Below are 16,987 nucleotides of genomic sequence, written 5' to 3'. Positions count from 1 at the left end.
AGGGCTGACTTCCTGTAAGACGTGTCCAAAGCTGGGACGGAATAAAAGGAGACACTTGTAAATGATAGTGCTATCGTTTGAGAAAGGGTAAGTTGAGACTGACTTTCATGCGTATTCACAGACCAAGCATCATAAAGATACCAGCATGATCTTCATTGCGGGCTTAGAGCCGTTATTAGCTTTTGAGAGGTAAGAGGATTTTGAGGGCTCGTTGGTCTAGGGGTATGATTCTCGCTTTGGGTGCGAGAGGTCCTGGGTTCAAATCCCGGACGAGCCTTTTTCTTGGTACTCTTTTCAAGTTGTTTTGAAGTTTGCGTTTCAAAACCAACATCAATTTTTTCTTTGCAGTAGTGGATAATTCTTTGCTAGAGTCTCATGCTTCAGCCCTGCCCAGTCTGAGCTAATACCAAACATCTGGTCTTGCATGGCATGTACGAGCGTTCAGCTAGGGATGTCGGGCAGGTTGCATGAAAGAAATCTAAAGCCAGAGGCCCATGGAATAGCCAGTTCGGAGCAGTTTCATTACAGAAAAATCAACTGTAGGTATCTGTTTCTGTAGTGTAGTGGTTATCACGTTCGCCTCACACGCGAAAGGTCCCCGGTTCGAAACCGGGCAGAAACAGTTGTTATATTGTGTTGGCTACAATGTTGATAGGTGCCGTTTTGCCATGGAATTGTCCAAGCCCTGAAGATTATTTCATGCAATCTCGTTCCAAGAAAGGGAATTCTCTCAAAACACTAAAGTAATCGGCGTGTGGATGTATCTGTTGGTTCTCAGACCTTGCTTTCAAAAGAGCCCTGCAATCGGTTCACTGCTCACCTAGAACAAGCATTAACATGGAGAATTGTTGGCACCAACAGGAATCTTATTTTAGTGGAGTGTTTCTGGCTTTGAGTGCAGAGGCCCTCGGCTCAATTCCAAGATGATCCTTCTCAAGGTGATGATACAAATGCATTGTCACCTTTACGTTTAATGTCAGAATCATTTATTTCCAGTTGGTGGTGTAAGAATGTTTGCAACAGTATGGCGATTTTTCCTAGCCATGCATGAATGAAAGCATATCACTCGCCTTTAGGTGTTTTTCTAATACATTGATATTTGCATCTTCCTTCCTAGCCTGCATGTTTGACTATCTTACAGGCTGCATGTAATAAGTATCACATCAGGGCCCTTCTTCTACTCAATTCACAACTGTTCTATCACGACATAGATAAGAAAGCTGCATCTGCTTTTGTTGTGTAGTGGTAATCAGGTTTACCTGACGTGTGAAAGCCCCATGCTTTGAAAGTACACAGTAACAAAGAAACCGATGACTTTTATAAAAAGGTGTCATGTGCGTCTCTTACTTTGCACAAAAAGTGCCAGAGATGACTTCATTTGCAGTCACTTGAAAAGTAGGGATTCTCCAATAAATGGTAAATGGTTGAAACAAATCTGAAGAAATGCATGACATACCTGTGTGTGTGTGTGTACGCATGTATGTATATATAGGGAGAGAGAGAGCGTCAATATAAACAGACTTTATTTCAATCAAGCTGTCTTTTCTATCCTTCAGGAGCAGAATGTTCTGATCATCAGCGCTCCATAATGTAGTGTTTTCTTGGCAAGCATCACATATTGTGATGTGTTAGCTAAAAGTTCCATATCCTAGAGACTGATATATTCCTCTGTACTTGTACCTTGGGGATTCATCAAAACCTGGCATCATAAGCAGCTTTCTACTGCCACAGACTGGACAGCGAAACAATTTAAAATATCCCAGAAAAAGAAAATAAGCATGCTTAATCAGAGCTTTCTGGACAGGAAGGACCTTTGAGCAAGTGAGGAATAAGCACTGCTTTTGTTAATTTGCATAGGCAGAATAGAGACTTCTGGGAAAAGGCCGAAATTACAGTCACAGAAAATGGCTGCATCTATAGAGAACGCTAAGAAGTGTTGGCAGCTTTTCCTCTGACCCTGACCACTTTTACAAGCAATCCTATGATAGTCAGCAGGACCCACCCTAAAAAGGAAGGGGCATCCACTTGGACCCTTTCCACCTTTTCTAAATCTCGCCTGATTGAGCACTGATTGAGCAGATAAGCACATGTCATTCTCATTTCAGAAAGGTATTGGTTAGCTTGCTGCTAGCAGCTCAGTTATGTTATGATGTTAGAGGCTATGCAAGGAATGCTTTAGTCCAGCGATATGCAGTTTTTATTGCGCCTTGCCTTCACCAGGAAGATCTTTAGCTTGAATCTGTGGCCTAGGTATTCACCTTGGTATTTCTTTTGGCACAAAGTGAAGGAGTATTTGAGAGAAAATGCACAATGTGTTTCTTATGTTGTTATGAACAACTTGTTACTCTTTCTCATTAAGCTTCAGCCACTGCAGAAATATATAAATAAGGGCTGACTTCCTGTAAGACGTGTCCAAAGCTGGGACGGAATAAAAGGAGACACTTGTAAATGATAGTGCTATCGTTTGAGAAAGGGTAAGTTGAGACTGACTTTCATGCGTATTCACAGACCAAGCATCATAAAGATACCAGCATGATCTTCATTGCGGGCTTAGAGCCGGTATTAGCTTTTGAGAGGTAAGAGGATTTTGAGGGCTCGTTGGTCTAGGGGTATGATTCTCGCTTTGGGTGCGAGAGGTCCCGGGTTCAAATCCCGGACGAGCCCTTTTCTTGGTACTCTTTTCAAGTTGGTTTGAAGTTTGCGTTTCAAAACCAACATCAATTTTTTCTTTGCAGTAGTGGATAATTCTTTGCTAGAGTCTCATGCTTCAGCCCTGCCCAGTCTGAGCTAATACCAAACATCTGGTCTTGCATGGCATGTACGAGCGTTCAGCTAGGGATGTCGGGCAGGTTGCATGAAAGAAATCTAAAGCCAGAGGCCCATGGAATAGCCAGTTCGGAGCAGTTTCATTACAGAAAAATCAACTGCAGGTATCTGTTTCTGTAGTGTAGTGGTTATCAAGTTCGCCTCACACGCGAAAGGTCCCCGGTTCGAAACCGGGCTGAAACAGTTGTTATATTGTGTTGGCTACAATGTTGATAGGTGCCGTTTTGCCATGGAATTGTCCAAGCCCTGAAGATTATTTCATACAATCTCGTTCCAAGAAAGGGAATTCTCTCAAAACACTAAAGTAATCGGCGTGTGGATGTATCTGTTGGTTCTCAGACCTTGCTTTCAAAAGAGCCCTGCAATCGGTTCACTGCTCACCTAGAACAAGCATTAACATGGAGAATTGTTGGCACCAACAGGAATCTTATTTTAGTGGAGTGTTTCTGGCTTTGAGTGCAGAGGCCCTCGGCTCAATTCCAAGATGATCCTTCTCAAGGTGATGATACAAATGCATTCTCACCTTTACGTTTAATGTCAGAATCATTTATTTCCAGTTGGTGGTGTAAGAATGTTTGCAACAGTATGGCGATTTTTCCTAGCCATGCATGAATGAAAGCATATCACTCGCCTTTAGGTGTTTTTCTAATACATTGATATTTGCATCTTCCTTCCTAGCCTGCATGTTTGACTATCTTACAGGCTGCATGTAATAAGTATCACATCAGGGCCCTTCTTCTACTCAATTCACAACTGTTCTATCACGACATAGATAAGAAAGCTGCATCTGCTTTTGTTGTGTAGTGGTAATCAGGTTTACCTGACGTGTGAAAGCCCCATGCTTTGAAAGTACACAGTAACAAAGAAACCGATGACTTTTATAATAAGGTGTCATGTGTGTCTCTTACTTTGCACAAAAAGTGCCAGAGATGACTTCATTTGCAGTCACTTGAAAAGTAGGGATTCTCCAATAAATGGTAAATGGTTGAAACAAATCTGAAGAAATGCATGACATACCTGTGTGTGTGTGTGTATGCATGTATGTATATATAGGGAGAGAGAGAGCGTCAATATAAACAGACTTTATTTCAATCAAGCTGTCTTTTCTATCCTTCAGGAGCAGAATGTTCTGATCATCAGCGCTCCAGAATGTAGTGTTTTCTTGGCAAGCATCACATATTGTGATGTGTTAGCTAAAAGTTCCATATCCTAGAGACTGATATATTCCTCTGTACTTGTACCTTGGGGATTCATCAAAACCTGGCATCATAAGCAGCTTTCTACTGCCACAGACTGGACAGCGAAACAATTTAAAATATCCCAGAAAAAGAAAATAAGCATGCTTAATCAGAGCTTTCTGGACAGGAAGGACCTTTGAGCAAGTGAGGAATAAGCACTGCTTTTGTTAATTTGCATAGGCAGAATAGAGACTTCTGGGAAAAGGCCGAAATTACAGTCACAGAAAATGGCTGCATCTATAGAGAACGGTAAGAAGTGTTGGCAGCTTTTCCTCTGACCCTGGCCACTTTTACAAGCAATCCTATGATAGTCAGCAGGACCCACCCTAAAAAGGAAGGGGCATCCACTTGGACCCTTTCCACCTTTTCTAAATCTCGCCTGATCGAGCCCTGATCGAGCCGATAAGCACATGTCATTCTCATTTCAGAAAGGTATTGGTTAGCTTGCTGCTAGCAGCTCAGTTATGTTATGATGTTAGAGGCTATGCAAGGAATGCTTTAGTCCAGCGATATGCAGTTTTTATTGCGCCTTGCATTCAGCAGGAAGATCTTTAGCTTGAATCTGTGGCCTAGGTATTCACCTTGGTATTTTTTTTGGCACAAAGTGAAGGAGTATTTGAGAGAAAATGCACAATGTGTTTCTTATGTTGTTATGAACAACTTGTTACTCTTTCTCATTAAGCTTCAGCCACTGCAGAAATATATAAATAAGGGCTGACTTCCTGTAAGACGTGTCCAAAGCTGGGACGGAATAAAAGGAGACACTTGTAAATGATAGTGCTATCGTTTGAGAAAGGGTAAGTTGAGACTGACTTTCATGCGTATTCACAGACCAAGCATCATAAAGATACCAGCATGATCTTCATTGCGGGCTTGGAGCCGGTATTAGCTTTTGAGAGGTAAGAGGATTTTGAGGGCTCGTTGGTCTAGGGGTATGATTCTCGCTTTGGGTGCGAGAGGTCCCAGGTTCAAATCCCGGACGAGCCCTTTTCTTGGTACTCTTTTCAAGTTGTTTTGAAGTTTGCGTTTCAAAACCAACATCAATTTTTTCTTTGCAGTAGTGGATAATTCTTTGCTAGAGTCTCATGCTTCAGCCCTGCCCAGTCTGAGCTAATACCAAACATCTGGTCTTGCATGGCATGTACGAGCGTTCAGCTAGGGATGTCGGGCAGGTTGCATGAAAGAAATCTAAAGCCAGAGGCCCATGGAATAGCCAGTTCGGAGCAGTTTCATTACAGAAAAATCAACTGTAGGTATCTGTTTCTGTAGTGTAGTGGTTATCACGTTCGCCTCACACGCGAAAGGTCCCCGGTTCGAAACCGGGCAGAAACAGTTGTTATATTGTGTTGGCTACAATGTTGATAGGTGCCGTTTTGCCATGGAATTGTCCAAGCCCTGAAGATTATTTCATGCAATCTCGTTCCAAGAAAGGGAATTCTCTCAAAACACTAAAGTAATCGGCGTGTGGATGTATCTGTTGGTTCTCAGACCTTGCTTTCAAAAGAGCCCTGCAATCGGTTCACTGCTCACCTAGAACAAGCATTAACATGGAGAATTGTTGGCACCAACAGGAATCTTATTTTAGTGGAGTGTTTCTGGCTTTGAGTGCAGAGGCCCTCGGCTCAATTCCAAGATGATCCTTCTCAGGGTGATGATACAAATGCATTGTCACCTTTACGTTTAATGTCAGAATCATTTATTTCCAGTTGGTGGTGTAAGAATGTTTGCAACAGTATGGCGATTTTTCCTAGCCATGCATGAATGAAAGCATATCACACGCCTTTAGGTGTTTTTCTAATACATTGATATTTGCATCTTCCTTCCTAGCCTGCATGTTTGACTATCTTACAGGCTGCATGTAATAAGTATCACATCAGGGCCCTTCTTCTACTCAATTCACAACTGTTCTATCACGACATAGATAAGAAAGCTGCATCTGCTTTTGTTGTGTAGTGGTAATCAGGTTTACCTGACGTGTGAAAGCCCCATGCTTTGAAAGTACACAGTAACAAAGAAACCGATGACTTTTATAAAAAGGTGTCATGTGTGTCTCTTACTTTGCACAAAAAGTGCCAGAGATGACTTCATTTGCAGTCACTTGAAAAGTAGGGATTCTCCAATAAATGGTAAATGGTTGAAACAAATCTGAAGAAATGCATGACATACCTGTGTGTGTGTGTGTATGCATGTATGTATATATAGGGAGAGAGAGAGCGTCAATATAAACAGACTTTATTTCAATCAAGCTGTCTTTTCTATCCTTCAGGAGCAGAATGTTCTGATCATCAGCGCTCCAGAATGTAGTGTTTTCTTGGCAAGCATCACATATTGTGATGTGTTAGCTAAAAGTTCCATATCCTAGAGACTGATATATTCCTCTGTACTTGTACCTTGGGGATTCATCAAAACCTGGCATCATAAGCAGCTTTCTACTGCCACAGACTGGACAGCGAAACAATTTAAAATATCCCAGAAAAAGAAAATAAGCATGCTTAATCAGAGCTTTCTGGACAGGAAGGACATTTGAGCAAGTGAGGAATAAGCACTGCTTTTGTTAATTTGCATAGGCAGAATAGAGACTTCTGGGAAAAGGCCGAAATTACAGTCACAGAAAATGGCTGCATCTATAGAGAATGCTAAGAAGTGTTGGCAGCTTTTCCTCTGACCCTGGCCACTTTTACAAGCAATCCTATGATAGTCAGCAGGACCCACCCTAAAAAGGAAGGGGCATCCACTTGGACCCTTTCCACCTTTTCTAAATCTCGCCTGATCGAGCCTGATTGAGCACTGATTGAGCAGATAAGCACATGTCATTCTCATTTCAGAAAGGTATTGGTTAGCTTGCTGCTAGCAGCTCAGTTATGTTATGATGTTAGAGGCTATGCAAGGAATGCTTTAGTCCAGCGATATGCAGTTTTTATTGCGCCTTGCATTCAGCAGGAAGATCTTTAGCTTGAATCTGTGGCCTAGGTATTCACCTTGGTATTTCTTTTGGCACAAAGTGAAGGAGTATTTGAGAGAAAATGCACAATGTGTTTCTTATGTTGTTATGAACAACTTGTTACTCTTTCTCATTAAGCTTCAGCCACTGAAGAAATATATAAATAAGGGCTGACTTCCTGTAAGACGTGTCCAAAGCTGGGACGGAATAAAAGGAGACACTTGTAAATGATAGTGCTATCGTTTGAGAAAGGGTAAGTTGAGACTGACTTTCATGCGTATTCACAGACCAAGCATCATAAAGATACCAGCATGATCTTCATTGCGGGCTTAGAGCCGGTATTAGCTTTTGAGAGGTAAGAGGATTTTGAGGGCTCGTTGGTCTAGGGGTATGATTCTCGCTTTGGGTGCGAGAGGTTCCAGGTTCAAATCCCGGACGAGCCCTTTTCTTGGTACTCTTTTCAAGTTGTTTTGAAGTTTGCGTTTCAAAACCAACATCAATTTTTTCTTTGCAGTAGTGGATAATTCTTTGCTAGAGTCTCATGCTTCAGCCCTGCCCAGTCTGAGCTAATACCAAACATCTGGTCTTGCATGGCATGTACGAGCGTTCAGCTAGGGATGTCGGGCAGGTTGCATGAAAGAAATCTAAAGCCAGAGGCCCATGGAATAGCCAGTTCGGAGCAGTTTCATTACAGAAAAATCAACTGTAGGTATCTGTTTCTGTAGTGTAGTGGTTATCAAGTTCGCCTCACACGCGAAAGGTCCCCGGTTCGAAACCGGGCAGAAACAGTTGTTATATTGTGTTGGCTACAATGTTGATAGGTGCCGTTTTGCCATGGAATTGTCCAAGCCCTGAAGATTATTTCATGCAATCTCGTTCCAAGAAAGGGAATTCTCTCAAAACACTAAAGTAATCGGCGTGTGGATGTATCTGTTGGTTCTCAGACCTTGCTTTCAAAAGAGCCCTGCAATCGGTTCACTGCTCACCTAGAACAAGCATTAACATGGAGAATTGTTGGCACCAACAGGAATCTTATTTTAGTGGAGTGTTTCTGGCTTTGAGTGCAGAGGCCCTCGGCTCAATTCCAAGATGATCCTTCTCAGGGTGATGATACAAATGCATTGTCACCTTTACGTTTAATGTCAGAATCATTTATTTCCAGTTGGTGGTGTAAGAATGTTTGCAACAGTATGGCGATTTTTCCTAGCCATGCATGAATGAAAGCATATCACTCGCCTTTAGGTGTTTTTCTAATACATTGATATTTGCATCTTCCTTCCTAGCCTGCATGTTTGACTATCTTACAGGCTGCATGTAATAAGTATCACATCAGGGCCCTTCTTCTACTCAATTCACAACTGTTCTATCACGACATAGATAAGAAAGCTGCATCTGCTTTTGTTGTGTAGTGGTAATCAGGTTTACCTGACGTGTGAAAGCCCCATGCTTTGAAAGTACACAGTAACAAAGAAACCGATGACTTTTATAAAAAGGTGTCATGTGTGTCTCTTACTTTGCACAAAAAGTGCCAGAGATGACTTCATTTGCAGTCACTTGAAAAGTAGGGATTCTCCAATAAATGGTAAATGGTTGAAACAAATCTGAAGAAATGCATGACATACCTGTGTGTGTGTGTGTATGCATGTATGTATATATAGGGAGAGAGAGAGCGTCAATATAAACAGACTTTATTTCAATCAAGCTGTCTTTTCTATCCTTCAGGAGCAGAATGTTCTGATCATCAGCGCTCCAGAATGTAGTGTTTTCTTGGCAAGCATCACATATTGTGATGTGTTAGCTAAAAGTTCCATATCCTAGAGACTGATATATTCCTCTGTACTTGTACCTTGGGGATTCATCAAAACCTGGCATCATAAGCAGCTTTCTACTGCCACAGACTGGACAGCGAAACAATTTAAAATATCCCAGAAAAAGAAAATAAGCATGCTTAATCAGAGCTTTCTGGACAGGAAGGACATTTGAGCAAGTGAGGAATAAGCACTGCTTTTGTTAATTTGCATAGGCAGAATAGAGACTTCTGGGAAAAGGCCGAAATTACAGTCACAGAAAATGGCTGCATCTATAGAGAACGCTAAGAAGTGTTGGCAGCTTTTCCTCTGACCCTGGCCACTTTTACAAGCAATCCTATGATAGTCAGCAGGACCCACCCTAAAAAGGAAGGGGCATCCACTTGGACCCTTTCCACCTTTTCTAAATCTCGCCTGATCGAGCACTGATTGAGCAGATAAGCACATGTAATTCTCATTTCAGAAAGGTATTGGTTAGCTTGCTGCTAGCAGCTCAGTTATGTTATGATGTTAGAGGCTATGCAAGGAATGCTTTAGTCCAGCGATATGCAGTTTTTATTGCGCCTTGCATTCAGCAGGAAGATCTTTAGCTTGAATCTGTGGCCTAGGTATTCACCTTGGTATTTCTTTTGGCACAAAGTGAAGGAGTATTTGAGAGAAAATGCACAATGTGTTTCTTATGCTGTTATGAACAACTTGTTACTCTTTCTCATTAAGCTTCAGCCACTGCAGAAATATATAAATAAGGGCTGACTTCCTGTAAGACGTGTCCAAAGCTGGGACGGAATAAAAGGAGACACTTGTAAATGATAGTGCTATCGTTTGAGAAAGGGTAAGTTGAGACTGACTTTCATGCGTATTCACAGACCAAGCATCATAAAGATACCAGCATGATCTTCATTGCGGGCTTAGAGCCGTTATTAGCTTTTGAGAGCTAAGAGGATTTTGAGGGCTCGTTGGTCTAGGGGTATGATTCTCGCTTTGGGTGCGAGAGGTCCTGGGTTCAAATCCCGGACGAGCCCTTTTCTTGGTACTCTTTTCAAGTTGTTTTGAAGTTTGCGTTTCAAAACCAACATCAATTTTTTCTTTGCAGTAGTGGATAATTCTTTGCTAGAGTCTCATGCTTCAGCCCTGCCCAGTCTGAGCTAATACCAAACATCTGGTCTTGCATGGCATGTACGAGCGTTCAGCTAGGGATGTCGGGCAGGTTGCATGAAAGAAATCTAAAGCCAGAGGCCCATGGAATAGCCAGTTCGGAGCAGTTTCATTACAGAAAAATCAACTGTAGGTATCTGTTTCTGTAGTGTAGTGGTTATCACGTTCGCCTCACACGCGAAAGGTCCCCGGTTCGAAACCGGGCAGAAACAGTTGTTATATTGTGTTGGCTACAATGTTGATAGGTGCCGTTTTGCCATGGAATTGTCCAAGCCCTGAAGATTATTTCATGCAATCTCGTTCCAAGAAAGGGAATTCTCTCAAAACACTAAAGTAATCGGCGTGTGGATGTATCTGTTGGTTCTCAGACCTTGCTTTCAAAAGAGCCCTGCAATCGGTTCACTGCTCACCTAGAACAAGCATTAACATGGAGAATTGTTGGCACCAACAGGAATCTTATTTTAGTGGAGTGTTTCTGGCTTTGAGTGCAGAGGCCCTCGGCTCAATTCCAAGATGATCCTTCTCAAGGTGATGATACAAATGCATTGTCACCTTTACGTTTAATGTCAGAATCATTTATTTCCAGTTGGTGGTGTAAGAATGTTTGCAACAGTATGGCGATTTTTCCTAGCCATGCATGAATGAAAGCATATCACTCGCCTTTAGGTGTTTTTCTAATACATTGATATTTGCATCTTCCTTCCTAGCCTGCATGTTTGACTATCTTACAGGCTGCATGTAATAAGTATCACATCAGGGCCCTTCTTCTACTCAATTCACAACTGTTCTATCACGACATAGATAAGAAAGCTGCATCTGCTTTTGTTGTGTAGTGGTAATCAGGTTTACCTGACGTGTGAAAGCCCCATGCTTTGAAAGTACACAGTAACAAAGAAACCGATGACTTTTATAAAAAGGTGTCATGTGCGTCTCTTACTTTGCACAAAAAGTGCCAGAGATGACTTCATTTGCAGTCACTTGAAAAGTAGGGATTCTCCAATAAATGGTAAATGGTTGAAACAAATCTGAAGAAATGCATGACATACCTGTGTGTGTGTGTGTACGCATGTATGTATATATAGGGAGAGAGAGAGCGTCAATATAAACAGACTTTATTTCAATCAAGCTGTCTTTTCTATCCTTCAGGAGCAGAATGTTCTGATCATCAGCGCTCCATAATGTAGTGTTTTCTTGGCAAGCATCACATATTGTGATGTGTTAGCTAAAAGTTCCATATCCTAGAGACTGATATATTCCTCTGTACTTGTACCTTGGGGATTCATCAAAACCTGGCATCATAAGCAGCTTTCTACTGCCACAGACTGGACAGCGAAACAATTTAAAATATCCCAGAAAAAGAAAATAAGCATGCTTAATCAGAGCTTTCTGGACAGGAAGGACCTTTGAGCAAGTGAGGAATAAGCACTGCTTTTGTTAATTTGCATAGGCAGAATAGAGACTTCTGGGAAAAGGCCGAAATTACAGTCACAGAAAATGGCTGCATCTATAGAGAACGCTAAGAAGTGTTGGCAGCTTTTCCTCTGACCCTGACGACTTTTACAAGCAATCCTATGATAGTCAGCTGGACCCACCCTAAAAAGGAAGGGGCATCCACTTGGACCCTTTCCACCTTTTCTAAATCTCGCCTGATTGAGCACTGATTGAGCAGATAAGCACATGTCATTCTCATTTCAGAAAGGTATTGGTTAGCTTGCTGCTAGCAGCTCAGTTATGTTATGATGTTAGAGGCTATGCAAGGAATGCTTTAGTCCAGCGATATGCAGTTTTTATTGCGCCTTGCCTTCACCAGGAAGATCTTTAGCTTGAATCTGTGGCCTAGGTATTCACCTTGGTATTTCTTTTGGCACAAAGTGAAGGAGTATTTGAGAGAAAATGCACAATGTGTTTCTTATGTTGTTATGAACAACTTGTTACTCTTTCTCATTAAGCTTCAGCCACTGCAGAAATATATAAATAAGGGCTGACTTCCTGTAAGACGTGTCCAAAGCTGGGACGGAATAAAAGGAGACACTTGTAAATGATAGTGCTATCGTTTGAGAAAGGGTAAGTTGAGACTGACTTTCATGCGTATTCACAGACCAAGCATCATAAAGATACCAGCATGATCTTCATTGCGGGCTTAGAGCCGGTATTAGCTTTTGAGAGGTAAGAGAATTTTGAGGGCTCGTTGGTCTAGGGGTATGATTCTCGCTTTGGGTGCGAGAGGTCCCGGGTTCAAATCCCGGACGAGCCCTTTTCTTGGTACTCTTTTCAAGTTGGTTTGAAGTTTGCGTTTCAAAACCAACATCAATTTTTTCTTTGCAGTAGTGGATAATTCTTTGCTAGAGTCTCATGCTTCAGCCCTGCCCAGTCTGAGCTAATACCAAACATCTGGTCTTGCATGGCATGTACGAGCGTTCAGCTAGGGATGTCGGGCAGGTTGCATGAAAGAAATCTAAAGCCAGAGGCCCATGGAATAGCCAGTTCGGAGCAGTTTCATTACAGAAAAATCAACTGCAGGTATCTGTTTCTGTAGTGTAGTGGTTATCAAGTTCGCCTCACACGTGAAAGGTCCCCGGTTCGAAACCGGGCTGAAACAGTTGTTATATTGTGTTGGCTACAATGTTGATAGGTGCCGTTTTGCCATGGAATTGTCCAAGCCCTGAAGATTATTTCATACAATCTCGTTCCAAGAAAGGGAATTCTCTCAAAACACTAAAGTAATCGGCGTGTGGATGTATCTGTTGGTTCTCAGACCTTGCTTTCAAAAGAGCCCTGCAATCGGTTCACTGCTCACCTAGAACAAGCATTAACATGGAGAATTGTTGGCACCAACAGGAATCTTATTTTAGTGGAGTGTTTCTGGCTTTGAGTGCAGAGGCCCTCGGCTCAATTCCAAGATGATCCTTCTCAAGGTGATGATACAAATGCATTCTCACCTTTACGTTTAATGTCAGAATCATTTATTTCCAGTTGGTGGTGTAAGAATGTTTGCAACAGTATGGCGATTTTTCCTAGCCATGCATGAATGAAAGCATATCACTCGCCTTTAGGTGTTTTTCTAATACATTGATATTTGCATCTTCCTTCCTAGCCTGCATGTTTGACTATCTTACAGGCTGCATGTAATAAGTATCACATCAGGGCCCTTCTTCTACTCAATTCACAACTGTTCTATCACGACATAGATAAGAAAGCTGCATCTGCTTTTGTTGTGTAGTGGTAATCAGGTTTACCTGACGTGTGAAAGCCCCATGCTTTGAAAGTACACAGTAACAAAGAAACCGATGACTTTTATAATAAGGTGTCATGTGTGTCTCTTACTTTGCACAAAAAGTGCCAGAGATGACTTCATTTGCAGTCACTTGAAAAGTAGGGATTCTCCAATAAATGGTAAATGGTTGAAACAAATCTGAAGAAATGCATGACATACCTGTGTGTGTGTGTGTATGCATGTATGTATATATAGGGAGAGAGAGAGCGTCAATATAAACAGACTTTATTTCAATCAAGCTGTCTTTTCTATCCTTCAGGAGCAGAATGTTCTGATCATCAGCGCTCCAGAATGTAGTGTTTTCTTGGCAAGCATCACATATTGTGATGTGTTAGCTAAAAGTTCCATATCCTAGAGACTGATATATTCCTCTGTACTTGTACCTTGGGGATTCATCAAAACCTGGCATCATAAGCAGCTTTCTACTGCCACAGACTGGACAGCGAAACAATTTAAAATATCCCAGAAAAAGAAAATAAGCATGCTTAATCAGAGCTTTCTGGACAGGAAGGACCTTTGAGCAAGTGAGGAATAAGCACTGCTTTTGTTAATTTGCATAGGCAGAATAGAGACTTCTGGGAAAAGGCCGAAATTACAGTCACAGAAAATGGCTGCATCTATAGAGAACGCTAAGAAGTGTTGGCAGCTTTTCCTCTGACCCTGGCCACTTTTACAAGCAATCCTATGATAGTCAGCAGGACCCACCCTAAAAAGGAAGGGGCATCCACTTGGACCCTTTCCACCTTTTCTAAATCTCGCCTGATCGAGCCCTGATCGAGCCGATAAGCACATGTCATTCTCATTTCAGAAAGGTATTGGTTAGCTTGCTGCTAGCAGCTCAGTTATGTTATGATGTTAGAGGCTATGCAAGGAATGCTTTAGTCCAGCGATATGCAGTTTTTATTGCGCCTTGCATTCAGCAGGAAGATCTTTAGCTTGAATCTGTGGCCTAGGTATTCACCTTGGTATTTTTTTTGGCACAAAGTGAAGGAGTATTTGAGAGAAAATGCACAATGTGTTTCTTATGTTGTTATGAACAACTTGTTACTCTTTCTCATTAAGCTTCAGCCACTGCAGAAATATATAAATAAGGGCTGACTTCCTGTAAGACGTGTCCAAAGCTGGGACGGAATAAAAGGAGACACTTGTAAATGATAGTGCTATCGTTTGAGAAAGGGTAAGTTGAGACTGACTTTCATGCGTATTCACAGACCAAGCATCATAAAGATACCAGCATGATCTTCATTGCGGGCTTAGAGCCGGTATTAGCTTTTGAGAGGTAAGAGGATTTTGAGGGCTCGTTGGTCTAGGGGTATGATTCTCGCTTTGGGTGCGAGAGGTCCCAGGTTCAAATCCCGGACGAGCCCTTTTCTTGGTACTCTTTTCAAGTTGTTTTGAAGTTTGCGTTTCAAAACCAACATCAATTTTTTCTTTGCAGTAGTGGATAATTCTTTGCTAGAGTCTCATGCTTCAGCCCTGCCCAGTCTGAGCTAATACCAAACATCTGGTCTTGCATGGCATGTACGAGCGTTCAGCTAGGGATGTCGGGCAGGTTGCATGAAAGAAATCTAAAGCCAGAGGCCCATGGAATAGCCAGTTCGGAGCAGTTTCATTACAGAAAAATCAACTGTAGGTATCTGTTTCTGTAGTGTAGTGGTTATCACGTTCGCCTCACACGCGAAAGGTCCCCGGTTCGAAACCGGGCAGAAACAGTTGTTATATTGTGTTGGCTACAATGTTGATAGGTGCCGTTTTGCCATGGAATTGTCCAAGCCCTGAAGATTATTTCATGCAATCTCGTTCCAAGAAAGGGAATTCTCTCAAAACACTAAAGTAATCGGCGTGTGGATGTATCTGTTGGTTCTCAGACCTTGCTTTCAAAAGAGCCCTGCAATCGGTTCACTGCTCACCTAGAACAAGCATTAACATGGAGAATTGTTGGCACCAACAGGAATCTTATTTTAGTGGAGTGTTTCTGGCTTTGAGTGCAGAGGCCCTCGGCTCAATTCCAAGATGATCCTTCTCAGGGTGATGATACAAATGCATTGTCACCTTTACGTTTAATGTCAGAATCATTTATTTCCAGTTGGTGGTGTAAGAATGTTTGCAACAGTATGGCGATTTTTCCTAGCCATGCATGAATGAAAGCATATCACACGCCTTTAGGTGTTTTTCTAATACATTGATATTTGCATCTTCCTTCCTAGCCTGCATGTTTGACTATCTTACAGGCTGCATGTAATAAGTATCACATCAGGGCCCTTCTTCTACTCAATTCACAACTGTTCTATCACGACATAGATAAGAAAGCTGCATCTGCTTTTGTTGTGTAGTGGTAATCAGGTTTACCTGACGTGTGAAAGCCCCATGCTTTGAAAGTACACAGTAACAAAGAAACCGATGACTTTTATAAAAAGGTGTCATGTGTGTCTCTTACTTTGCACAAAAAGTGCCAGAGATGACTTCATTTGCAGTCACTTGAAAAGTAGGGATTCTCCAATAAATGGTAAATGGTTGAAACAAATCTGAAGAAATGCATGACATACCTGTGTGTGTGTGTGTATGCATGTATGTATATATAGGGAGAGAGAGAGCGTCAATATAAACAGACTTTATTTCAATCAAGCTGTCTTTTCTATCCTTCAGGAGCAGAATGTTCTGATCATCAGCGCTCCAGAATGTAGTGTTTTCTTGGCAAGCATCACATATTGTGATGTGTTAGCTAAAAGTTCCATATCCTAGAGACTGATATATTCCTCTGTACTTGTACCTTGGGGATTCATCAAAACCTGGCATCATAAGCAGCTTTCTACTGCCACAGACTGGACAGCGAAACAATTTAAAATATCCCAGAAAAAGAAAATAAGCATGCTTAATCAGAGCTTTCTGGACAGGAAGGACATTTGAGCAAGTGAGGAATAAGCACTGCTTTTGTTAATTTGCATAGGCAGAATAGAGACTTCTGGGAAAAGGCCGAAATTACAGTCACAGAAAATGGCTGCATCTATAGAGAATGCTAAGAAGTGTTGGCAGCTTTTCCTCTGACCCTGGCCACTTTTACAAGCAATCCTATGATAGTCAGCAGGACCCACCCTAAAAAGGAAGGGGCATCCACTTGGACCCTTTCCACCTTTTCTAAATCTCGCCTGATCGAGCCTGATTGAGCACTGATTGAGCAGATAAGCACATGTCATTCTCATTTCAGAAAGGTATTGGTTAGCTTGCTGCTAGCAGCTCAGTTATGTTATGATGTTAGAGGCTATGCAAGGAATGCTTTAGTCCAGCGATATGCAGTTTTTATTGCGCCTTGCATTCAGCAGGAAGATCTTTAGCTTGAATCTGTGGCCTAGGTATTCACCTTGGTATTTCTTTTGGCACAAAGTGAAGGAGTATTTGAGAGAAAATGCACAATGTGTTTCTTATGTTGTTATGAACAACTTGTTACTCTTTCTCATTAAGCTTCAGCCACTGAAGAAATATATAAATAAGGGCTGACTTCCTGTAAGACGTGTCCAAAGCTGGGACGGAATAAAAGGAGACACTTGTAAATGATAGTGCTATCGTTTGAGAAAGGGTAAGTTGAGACTGACTTTCATGCGTATTCACAGACCAAGCATCATAAAGATACCAGCATGATCTTCATTGCGGGCTTAGAGCCGGTATTAGCTTTTGAGAGGTAAGAGGATTTTGAGGGCTCGTTGGTCTAGGGGTATGATTCTCGCTTTGGGTGCGAGAGGTTCCAGGT

General features: G+C 41.8%; 6 non-coding genes across 6 annotated transcripts; all 6 read left to right on the top strand.

The window, feature by feature from the left end:
* Positions 1–549: 549 nt before the first annotated feature.
* TRNAV-CAC (transfer RNA valine (anticodon CAC)) lies at positions 550–622 on the top strand. The gene has a single exon. It is a non-coding gene; the product is annotated as a tRNA-Val (tRNA).
* A 1,970-nt stretch (positions 623–2,592) lies between these two features.
* TRNAP-UGG (transfer RNA proline (anticodon UGG)) lies at positions 2,593–2,664 on the top strand. The gene has a single exon. It is a non-coding gene; the product is annotated as a tRNA-Pro (tRNA).
* A 2,659-nt stretch (positions 2,665–5,323) lies between these two features.
* Positions 5,324–5,396, top strand: TRNAV-CAC (transfer RNA valine (anticodon CAC)). The gene has a single exon. It is a non-coding gene; the product is annotated as a tRNA-Val (tRNA).
* Positions 5,397–10,107: 4,711 nt separating this feature from the next.
* On the top strand, positions 10,108–10,180 carry TRNAV-CAC (transfer RNA valine (anticodon CAC)). Its single transcript has one exon. It is a non-coding gene; the product is annotated as a tRNA-Val (tRNA).
* A 1,970-nt stretch (positions 10,181–12,150) lies between these two features.
* On the top strand, positions 12,151–12,222 carry TRNAP-UGG (transfer RNA proline (anticodon UGG)). The gene has a single exon. It is a non-coding gene; the product is annotated as a tRNA-Pro (tRNA).
* A 2,659-nt stretch (positions 12,223–14,881) lies between these two features.
* TRNAV-CAC (transfer RNA valine (anticodon CAC)) lies at positions 14,882–14,954 on the top strand. Its single transcript has one exon. It is a non-coding gene; the product is annotated as a tRNA-Val (tRNA).
* Positions 14,955–16,987: the final 2,033 nt, after the last annotated feature.

This window comes from Triturus cristatus, chromosome 8 (genome assembly GCF_964204655.1).
Source record: "Triturus cristatus chromosome 8, aTriCri1.1, whole genome shotgun sequence".
NCBI classification, from domain to species: Eukaryota; Metazoa; Chordata; class Amphibia; order Caudata; family Salamandridae; genus Triturus; species Triturus cristatus.
The sequence above is the reverse complement of the archived record's forward strand: the minus strand, read 5'-3'. Positions and strand labels throughout refer to the sequence as shown.